The sequence below is a fragment of the Myotis lucifugus genome, unplaced genomic scaffold, assembly GCF_000147115.1.
Source record: "Myotis lucifugus unplaced genomic scaffold, Myoluc2.0 scaffold_110, whole genome shotgun sequence".
Taxonomy (NCBI): domain Eukaryota; kingdom Metazoa; phylum Chordata; class Mammalia; order Chiroptera; family Vespertilionidae; genus Myotis; species Myotis lucifugus.
In genome coordinates, this window is record NW_005871158.1 from 980,608 (window position 1) to 991,850 (window position 11,243).

The 11,243-nt window shown below is 42.2% G+C and overlaps 1 pseudogene; it reads right to left on the reverse strand.

Moving 5' to 3' along the window:
• Nucleotides 1-5,011: 5,011 nt before the first annotated feature.
• Nucleotides 5,012-5,567, reverse strand: LOC102433065 (annotated as a pseudogene).
• Nucleotides 5,568-11,243: the final 5,676 nt, after the last annotated feature.

The following is an 11,243-nucleotide window of genomic DNA, read 5'->3' on the forward strand; positions in this document are numbered from 1 at the left end:
CGTTGCCCTTAAGCCTCCAGGCGTTGTTCACACTGTTTTCCCCTTTTGGATGTTCTTCCTCTTTTCTGGTTCCTGAACTTCTTTTATCCTGCCCTATTTTTTCTTTTTCCCTCATAGCATTTATCGCTTTCTATCAAATTCTGTAGCTTATCTGTCATGCTTGTTGCCTGTTCTCCCATCCTCCTAGTAGAAGGTCCACTCCATGAGAGCAGGGATCTTTATTTGTTCATCCATTGATCCCAACCACCTAGAACACTGCTGAGGCCATAATAGCTACTCAACAAATATTTCCCAAATTAACAGATGGATCCCTGAAGGTCCAATTCAAATGTCATGCCGCTGCCTCAGTGAAGCCTTCCATGCCTGACTTGTGCTCTCAGTCCTGGAAAAAGTGTGTTTATCTGCCCTCTACGTTACCACAGCACTTTGTTTATGTTTGTAGTATAGCACATACCCCACTGTGACAGTTGCTTTATATTTCAATAAAAATGATAAAAAAGTAACAGAATATTGAATTGGAAGTTTTTTAAAAAAAGACTTTTTTATTGATTTTAGAGAGAGGGGAAGGGAGGAGAGAGAGAGAGAGAAAGAGAGCGAGAGCGAGAGAGAGAGAGAGAGAGAGAGAGCGAAAAGAAGCATTGCTTGGCTGCCTCCTGTACACCCCCTTCTGGGGATGGAGCCCACAACCTGGTCACGTGCCCTGACTGGGAATTGAACCTTCAACCTCTCAGTACATGAGACAGTGCTCAACCAACTGAGCCACACCTGCCAGGGCTAAATCGGAAGTTTTGATTGAGGCACCAAGATGCAATAAGAATAAAAATTCAAAGTCAGGTACCATCCAAAGATAGAAATTTCCATGAGCTTCTTGACTCTTAGAAAAAACCCCACCTCCATGTGGATATTGAAGGATCAAGACAGTGGAGATGGGGGGCTTGGTAAGGAAGGTTTCTCTGGCAGAGCAGTGCATGAGCCCTCCAGCCACAGCCAGAGGAGCAGGGAGGGCGCCCTACCTTCAACTGAGTCAGGAGAGGGGCCTCAAAGGGACCTGGTGGAGATATGTGTCTCTAGCACTTCCGGACACACTCGACTGCTCTCTGAGTCTTGCCCAGAAATGATAAAAGGCGAAGACTTGCTGGCCAGCAGCTCCGACAGCAGAGCAAAGGGGCTGCTCCTGGAGTTTGTGGTGGGGGAGCAGAGCGTTTCCCTGAGAGCAAACATGAGCCATGTGGGGGCCAGTCTGGAGTCATTTAAAATCTTTCCCAAGATTGCTGCCTGGAGGTTTCTCCTCTCCCCCCGCCCCCCCCCCCCCAAACACACACCTCAAGAAAGCCAGAGAGAAAAGCGGGTGGCCACCCAGAGGATAAAACACACTACCTTTGTAAGAGGAAGAGTAGTCAAATAGTCCTAAAATTTTTTTTTGTGGGGAGGAGGCTTTGAAGAAATTGTTAGACAGAAAGCGTCATCTTCAAACACCCCAAAACAAAGAAGGCCTCAAATGCAAGAAACTGGCCCCCAAGAGAATTAGTCAAAATCAGAATGACTTTCTGCCTCTCTACCTTTTCCCATCCCTCTTTGCCTCTGGCCGGGTGAAACCTGGTGACAAACCAAGGGCAGGAGAAATGCTGAGAGCTGGGAGGCACTGCAGGGGAGAGAGAACGATGGACGAGGCCCGTCTTTCTCACTAACCTCCGTCAGCCTTCAGCAAAACCCTCACCAGAAACGACTTAACATGGAACCAGGCAGGACGTTGTGCTTCTTACATGGGACTGGACGTTCCGGTTTCTGAATTAAGACAGTTTTCCTGACTTAAAGTGACTTGAAGACTCTTTTCATTGCCTAGGAATCTTTCAGAAATGTGATGCTGTCTGAGATTTTGTCCAGGGCCAGTGGGAGTACTTCCCCTCTGCTTACATTTAAAAAAATTTTTTTAAACTGATATTAGAGAGGAAGGGAGATGGAGAGAGAGATGAAAACATCAATGATGAGAGGGGATCACTGACCACTGCCTCCTGCACGCCCCACACTGGGGATCGAGCCCACACCCGGGCATGTGCCCTGACTGGGAATCAAACCCTGACCTCTTGGTTCATAGGTCGATGCTCTACCACGGAGCCATGCTGGCCGGCTGCTTACATTTTAAAGAAAAGTCGAACCCTGTGGTCACCTCCGGTGAGTCCTGCTTGCTCACAGCATCAGAGCTGGTGTTCCTATTGGCTAATGTTTATTGTGTGCTCACTGTCTTCCAGGCGCTATGCTAACTATTAATGTGTTTATCTCATGATTCTGCCAACAGTCCTATGTGAGAGGCACTCTGATCCTATTTTACATGCAGGAAAACTGAAACGGAAAGACAGGAACTAACTTCCCTGAGGTTTCCACACACCGATTTCGAGTAGAGCAGGCATCTGAAGCCAGGTGCTCGGACGATGCTTCATTCTTCACCCGATTCACATTTCCTCCGTAATGGGGCTGCATTCCCGTTCCCATTCTTCACGCACAGCACGGGGGTGACATTTAGTGCTCCGCCAAATTTTCATTAGCGAGTGGTGCAGAGATGGTGGCAATATTCTGTAGTAACACACACAACAGTCAACACAGCAGCAAAAAGGAGCTTGGGCTTTGGAGTTGATGGACCTGGATTTGAATCCTGGTCCTGCCTTTTCATAGCTGTTCTGTCTTTGGGGAAATCGCTTAGCCTGCCTGTGCCTCCGTTTCCTCAGTTGTAGAATGGAATAATGGTGCCATCATGGTGGTGTGCTGAGGCCCAGGGGAGATTACAAACACATAAAGCACCTGACTGTACCTAGCAGGCAGCACCCAGGAGACGTACTTGCCATTGCATATGGCTCAGCAACGTGATGACGTTGGCTTCCTTGGGTGTTGTGTTATGTTGGATTCTGAACCAGCAGAGGTAGAGTTTGGCCATGACAGACAGGTGGATTCAACCCTGAGCAAAATCGTGTCATAGAATCGAAGCTCCTGACCAGTCCACGCGCTGCCTGGCTTCGTGGCTGGCTGGACGCTCCTGCTAGTGGGCTGTTCCCCAGTGCTTCCAAGTGCACCGCCTCCGCTTGGTAGCTGTCATATTACAGTGGGTCCCTGTGCTGGTTCCTAAATCCGCTTATTCATAGTTGTAGTTACATGATGTAATTAACTAGTATTTAAATGAAGTATGACCATGACAAGATTAGAGCGCCTTTGCAGTTATCCACCTGCCTTTGGTTTTCCATCTCATTAGAGGGGGCATTCTGTCCTCACGCTGTCTTCTCTTCCTTTTATTTTGGAGAAAGAGCTGACTGAACCCATTCATACTAGACATAAATGGCTGCTGCCTTTCTCAGGGTCAATTGCACTTTAATAGGAGTTTAATGCTCTAACTAACAGAAGAAGCTCTGAATGTGGGAGTTGAGTACCAGGGCAGGGTGACTGTCTCATCCTGCCCCAAACACGCTAACAGTCCTCCTGGATCCTCCTCTGCATGCTTAGGAATCGGGTGCTGTTTCTGCTATAATCGTACGTTGCCTTTCCATGCCCATTCCTGCCTCGGGCCAGAGTAAATGGAGGCTGCTTGTCTATTCTGTTGGTTCAGTATACATTATAAGTAAATTAGAAGCAGTACTTATGGTATAGCTTCTCCAGCCCACAGAATAAGCTCCCAATTTTTATTCTTTTGTGGCAAACCCCAGGTCCAGAGCTACTCAGTCTGTCTACTGCCTTGTGAATTCCCCAAGGGTGTAACGTGTCTTTCATTTACCTTGGCACACTGCCTTGGTAAATGCTCATGGAACGAAACACTTGAATCCCACTTAATGTATGATCGTTTTAACTTCCCTTTAATGCAGAATTAAGAACGTGATGCAACTGAAATCAGACAATTAGAAAGGACTTAGGGAAATTGTAGTCCAGCCATCTCACTTTATACAAGAGGAAATTAAGCCAAAGAGAGGTGAAATAACTTGCTTAAGGTCATGCATTGAGTTTATTCCAGACCTGGATTTAGAACCCAGGTCTCCTGACTCCTAATCTGGGGATCCTTTGCTGTTCTAGCTGTTATATTTGAAAATCAATAATAATAAAAGTGTAATATGCTAATTAGACTGGATGTCCTTCAGGACGACCTTGCGGATGAAGCCTGGGCTAAGAGGGAAGCCCGGGTCCCAGGTGCCAGAGGGAAGCTGGTGTCGGCAGCCGGGGGAAGGAAGGCCTATTCTTGCACAAATTTTGTGCATTGGGCCTCTAGTGTATTAATAATATCCAACATTTATTTAGTGATTACTATAGTCCACATGTAATTAATAGCCCTTCACATTTATTAACTCATTTCATCCTTGCAAGAATCCTATGAAATAGACACAATTACTAGACGATTTTACAAATAAAGAAATTAAGGCATAGAGAGGGTAAGTAACTTGTCTAAGTCAATTGGTACAATCATATCTTCAAACTAGGAATTTGGCAGAAGGTGCCATGAATAAATTAATATTTCTTTGATTCTTCTTTTTTTAAAAACTGAGATAGAATTGATATATAATATATTAGCTTCAGGTGTACAACATGATTATATATATACCAGAGGCCCAGTGCATGAAATTTGTGCACTGGGGAGGGGGTGTCCCTCAGCCAGATATCCTTAGCATTGCCATGGAGGCAGGAGAGGCTCATGCCACCGTCGCTGCGCTCGCCAGCCGTGAGCCCAGTTTCTGGCTGAGTGGTGGTCCCCCTGTGGGAGAGCACTGACCACCAGGGGGCAGCTCCTGTGTTGAGTGTCTGCCCCCTGGTGGTCAGTGTGCATCATAGCAACCAGTCATTCTGCTGTTTGGTTGATTTGCATATTAGCCTTTTATTATATAGGATGAATATTGACATGATCACCATAATAAGCCTAGTTAACATTTAGCACCACAGTTACAATTTTTTTCTTTTAATGAGAACGTTGAAGATTTACTCCCTTAGCAATGTTTTATTTTGTGAATGATATTCTATTTAGTCATTTTATTACAACTGAAACTCAGAATTCAAAACGAATATCCTTGCCCGTGAGCCTCATATAGACACCAGGAAAGTTCCAGCCTTGTGTTCCACATTGTCCTGCTGTGTGAATGAACCTTTATGAGCTGGCTGCCGTCAGGTTTTTCTCGGATTCTCTTGCCCGCAATTTCACCTGGGAAAACCAAGTCCTCCAGATCACATCACGCATGTCAGAATGAGGCTTCTGGACGCTTTTGCTTATTCTTTGTACAGCTTTTCCGAGTTGGCTTAGGCAGCATTCTCCTCGGAGTGATAATGACAACGTGCTTCCCATTGAACTTTTTCTCCAACTCGCCTACAAGCCAGACTTGGATTTTTTGGAAAGATTTCAGTTGAGGAACAAGAACAAAGATTATAATAGCTTTCCAACCGCCACCCATTTCAATGTCCTTGGATGCTGTTATATTCAGCCCCTGTAGCTGGGCCTTGAGATCCAAGTTCATCTCCAGCTCTAGGAGAGCCTGGGAGGTGCTGGACTAGAACTGGTCTGGCTTCTCACCATTGGGCTTCAGGACCTCCATGCTCAAGGAGAACATGGTCTTCTCCTTGGTGAGCACCGGCCTGGGAAGAGGCCTAGGTCTCCCAAGAGCTCATCAAATCTCTCTTTAAAAAGAGTATGTTTTGATTGATTTCAGAGAAAGGAAGGGAGAGGGAGAGAGAGATAGAAACATTGATGAGAGAGAAACATCAATATTGTTTGCCTGCCTCCTGCACATCCCCTGCTGGGGATTGAGCCTGAAACCCGAAATGGACCCCTGGTGCATGGGTTGATGCTCAACCACTGAGCTACACCAGGGGGGCCATATATTGATTTTTAAATTTGTGTTTTAACTATTTTAAAAACATCTCAAATAATATAAAGGTTAATTAAAACTGTAAAAAGAAGAATGTATCAAACTGGAGCAGACTATTATCTATATTTAATAAAAGCTTTTGTAAAAAAGAAAACGAAGGCTTTAAGAATCCAATTGGAGACTAAAGAAAAGAAGCCAAGCCCTAACTGGTTTGGCTCAGTGGATAGAGTGTCAGCCTGCGGACTCAAGGGTCCCAGGTTCGATTCTGGTCAAGGGCATATACCTTGGTTGTGGGCACATCTTCAGTAGGGAGTGTGCAGGAGGCAGCTGAATTGATGCTTCTCTCTCATCAATGTTTCTAACTCTCTATCCCTCTCCCTTTCTCTCTGTAAAAAAATCAATAAAATATATTTTTAAAAAAAGAAAAGAAGCCAAAATTTTAGCAGCCATAAAAGAATCTTCACTACATATAAGTCCCTTCAAAATGGTCATCATGAAACTATAGAAACCTGTTCTGATGATGTTATTCTTACATGATTTATAAAACTCCTCTTAAGAACTTCCTCTAGATCCTATTGCACTTGTTGTTGGTAATTATATTAGTCAAGTTAACACATAAAATGAACTGTGACAGTAATGTTTTCAGTAATGAAAAAGTTGTCCTATTTGGGGGGGATAAATTTGATTTTTAAAAATATGAAGAAACAGGTCTCATGAGCACAGCAACCAAACTATTCTTGGTCAAAGACAGAAAGCATGACCGCAGTGTAACGTGACCAATTTTCTCATGATGGGAAACACCCCCAAACTGGCTCTTAGGGTGACATTGGTCATGTATGTGAGATGAATTAGAAAGGCAGGTAGGATTCAAGTTACAGAGGCTAGAGTTGCAAAGCTGATGAGTCTGAATGTACTTTTTAATTCAATGGGGGAGCCAGTGAAGGTTTTTGAACAGCAGAATGACATATATGGTAAAGGATGGAGGGAAATGAACAATATTTGGGAGACCAAATCAAGTATCTTTCTAAAGATTGAGGACATTATGATATTCTTGAATTGTACTGACAAAATAACCCTTTTTAGGAACAGGAAATTACTTGATATAATTTATTAGTAGTTGATATTCTGTCCTTTCAAATTAAAAATAATTTCCCTTGATGGAGAGAATGAAAGTGTGGGAGGGTAAAAAAGGAAAGGACTAATTGTTGATTAGCAGTGTTATATTGAATCATTAATTGGTTGAATGGATTTAGTTGATGCTTAAGTCTTTACTTATATTTTGTAAATAATACCATAAAAACCTTTCATGGCGTTACATTTGTATCCTCTGCATCTTCCATATTGCCTAAAATTTAGAAATAACATTTCATCAGGGTATAGCTGATGAGTGGTTATTTACCCTTAAATATTTCTTTTCCTATTTGAGGGTACCAACACTCACTAGGTCAAATTAGGATCTTATGATTTATTCTAGATACTTGTCTTTCCTATGCCATTTACATTAAATATGTAACCAAGGCCTATATTGCCACACAATCATTGCCTTATTTTGGTCCCTGTGAGCTATCTGTAAACATCAACAATCTTACTGATTTTTAAAAATACAGTCTTAACCCTGGTAATAAATTTATATGTTCATTCATATATTTAATCCTGCAAATAATTACCAAGTGGCTTTTTAAACCAGGCACTATTTTTGGCTCTGGATACACAATAATGGACAAAGTAGACATGATCCCTGATTTTCATGGATTTATAATTTAATAGGAAAATGGGTATAAACCTATATGTGGTTATGAATTGTAATCAGTGCTATGAAGAAAAAGAATAGCGGTATGAGAATGACACTAGTCAAATTAACCTTTCTAAAGAGAAAATCTGATCATGTCTAACATCTTACTTTTACTCCAGTTGCCTTGAGGATCACGTATTGGCTCCTCAAAGGGACTCACGAGGAACCACAGGTTGTACCCGATGTCTACCACAGTGCCAAATTCACAGAGGCTCAATTAGTTAAATAAAGGAATAATACAAATTAAAAATGATTTTAAGACAACCCTGCATTTGCTTGTATTAATAAAGTTTGTTAGTTTTGAAACAGATTGCCAAATGCTTCATTAAAAAGAAATAAAAATGCTTTCATCAAATTTTGAGCTCAGAATGTATTTAGAACTATTTTTTTTTGTCCTTGAAACACTGCCAGAATTTTAACTGAAATATCAGAAATGTGCTATTACTATAATGTAAAAAACATTGCCTTTTTTTGTGGCAGGAGAAGTCTGTGGTAAGGGTAGTGAAAAACAGATTGACATTTGGTCATTATTTCTTATCAAGGGTGTTTTACTTGTAATGCTGTTTGACAGCTATATTCTAGGTCTGACAGCATTGAACCAGCGTAATTCCCACTGAACTGCTCTAAATAGGCAGTATTGCAATCAGTTTAACAACCCCTGGAGGCAATAAAATCTCTCCTTTGAAAGAATACTCAAGGGGAAGAAATCTAAGATTTATAAAGGGCAGCAAGTATTCAAGAAAGGGGCAAAGTTTATGTGTGAGCCTGTAATTGATGTTTCCTTTGTTGCAAAAGAAAGCTGGAGGATGCTTTAAGAATTAATCTTTAACAAGCTCTAATCTGCACTAACAAGTGTGTTCAGATGAGTGAAAGAGATATGTGGTTCTGAGAGTTAAGTTGCTTCTAGCCAACTAAGAAAATTTGGAGGGATCATAAAAGTATGAGAAGGACACTTTAAAATTAAACCAGAAGTCTTTAGCCATGTCCCTTTGAAGTCTGTACCAGAGGGTCACCATCACTATACGTAGACTATGTTGATTAGGCTTATGATTGGCTCAGGGTTTGAACTTGGTTATTATGAGTGTACCTGTAGGAAGAAAATTTCAGTCAAATATAGTATCATCCTCATTCTAAATGAACTTGGCAGTTCTATTTCTGTTGGTACTAATTTAAACACCCATGTAAGCAGGGTTTAAATCAAGACAGTTCTAGCTTTAATTCTCTGCTCTTATCACTATTGGCTATATATCCTTGGGGATTTTATATCCTTGTTCACAGTTTTCTCATCTGTAAAATGGGGCTGGCAGTTTTTACTAATTGGGGAGGTTTGAAAGTACATAGCTTAAGAAGAGTGCCAAATTTAATGTGGCCACAGTGTAAGAACTGCCTTAATTGAGATCTTATTATGTTCTAAGCAACTGGGAGTTTCAAGCAGCTTGATCCTCTCAGTGATCATATGAGGCTGGTACCATAGTTTTGTAGAAGATATTCTGAGGGTGGGGAATATTAGAATAAATAGGCTGGGGTACATAATCAATTTGTTACTTCTCTGTCTTGGGTCTAGTTGCTAGGGAAGTAGCTTTATCCCCATCAGTGGACTCCAAGGAGCTTGGGTGTTCCTGCCCCTAGAGCAGTGGTTCTCAACCTTCTGGCCCTTTAAATACAGTTCCTCATGTTGTGACCCAACCATAAAATTATTTTCGTTGCGACTTCATAACTGTAATGTTGCTACTGTTATGAATCGTAATGTAAATATCTGATATGCAGGATGGTCTTAGGTGACCCCTGTGAAAGGGTTGTTCGACCACCAAAGGGGTCGCGACCCACAGGTTGAGAACCACTGCCCTAGAGGGTAGTGGGGCACTACCATCAACACTCCAGTGACACCTGTCTCCTCCTCTCCATTTTTAATATATGATTGTGTATAAGTGCGTTTAGGCTTATTACTGATTCTTCCAGCCTGGATTCTTCTTATCTCACCATTTATGTCTCTATTGTTGGCTGTACCTCCCGTAGTGCTAGCAGGACTAGGCAAGGCAAACTCCTAAAGGCAAACAGCTTTCTTTACTGTTCAAACTGTTCTTCACCATCCATTTAGCTTATTAAATTCTCTTCATCTTTTGGGTCTCAGTTTAAATGTTATGTCTCCAGCAAGCCTGATTCCTCAAGAGTCGAGAGGCCTCCTCTGGTGTGCCCTTCCTTAGCCTCTATTCTGGATTGTCACGTGGCAGGTATTTCCACGCTCCATACCTGTTTCTTTACTTCCGAGCACAGGAAAGGATGGCACCATAGCCCCTGCATGAAGCAGGCGGGGCCGTGTGGTTTGATTTGGCGAATACTTTGTGAGCAGATGGACGTAGACTGCTCTGTGCTCAAGGACCTCCCTCTTTTCCTCTGCGGTGGCAGTTCTGAAAGCTCGAGTTGATGATGGAGGCGCAATGGTGAGTCATCGTGCGGAGGTGGGCAGTTGCTATGGAGAGTTGCAGTGTGAGACATATACATGTGTTGCCTTTTGGCCACTGAGATTTTTAGGGTCGTGGGTTACTGCGAGGTATCTTGACGGATACAGTCATTGCTGGGCCGTCATTCTGTTTCCTCGCCTGTCTGTAGGTCTTACTGCAGGAAGGAATCGTCTTGTTCATCATTCTGTCCCTAGGGCCTTGTTACAGGACGACCTGACACATGGTAGGCAACTAGTAAATCATTCATGGAATGAAATAATGATTCTATATCAAGGAAGGGTAGATCTGAAGATTTAATTTCCACAGTAGCCAAACCCTCGGCATGGTTCTGATGTGAGGAAAAGTGATAACGGAATATTATTTGAGGGGCAAAATGATGATCATGATTCCATATCTTAAGCTTTAGACAATTATTTTTTTAGGGAAAAATGATAATATTTTGTCATGGAAGAGAGCTAGGTACAGAAAAGAAATAAAATGAATACTTCTCTTCAATATTTTTGGATATTAAACCTTTATCAGAAGTATCATTTGCAAATATCTTCTCCCACTTGGTTGGTTGCTGTATACTTCTCTTTATTTATGGACAAATAACAGCAGTGAAAGATGCCAAGAATTAGAGGGAGAAGCCTATGATGTGAGGTCACATTAAGACATTTTTTACTAGGCATTCATTCCTTCATTCATTCATTCCACATTGTTTTCTAACTGACCTTGTGCGTTACTATGGTGGGTGTAAGAATACTATCTGACAGCTTTCCTTGAATAGCTCACAGTCAAGTAGAGAATAAACAGGGACCAGCTAAGTAGAACACCATGGAAGAAGTGCAGTCATAGAAGTGCCCTTGGGAAAGACCATAGAAGAAGCCTAGATTGCTTCTGAGTTTGGGGATGGTGAATTTACAGAAGTGACATTTTAGTTGGGCCTCTCCATTGGTTTAAATTCGCCTTTTATCTCCAAAGACCATCCTCTGTGTTCGGATTCAGGCATGGATGTGGCCATATTCTGGGCTTTGTCAGCATCCAGAGCTGTACCAACTCTGACACAGTAAAATCCACGATCCCACTCTCTGACCAAAGCCACCAGTATTTCTAGCTTGCTCATTCAGTTAGGACCAGTTAGAGCTGTTCTTTAAACTTATCAAGACTTTCACTCTCAGATCC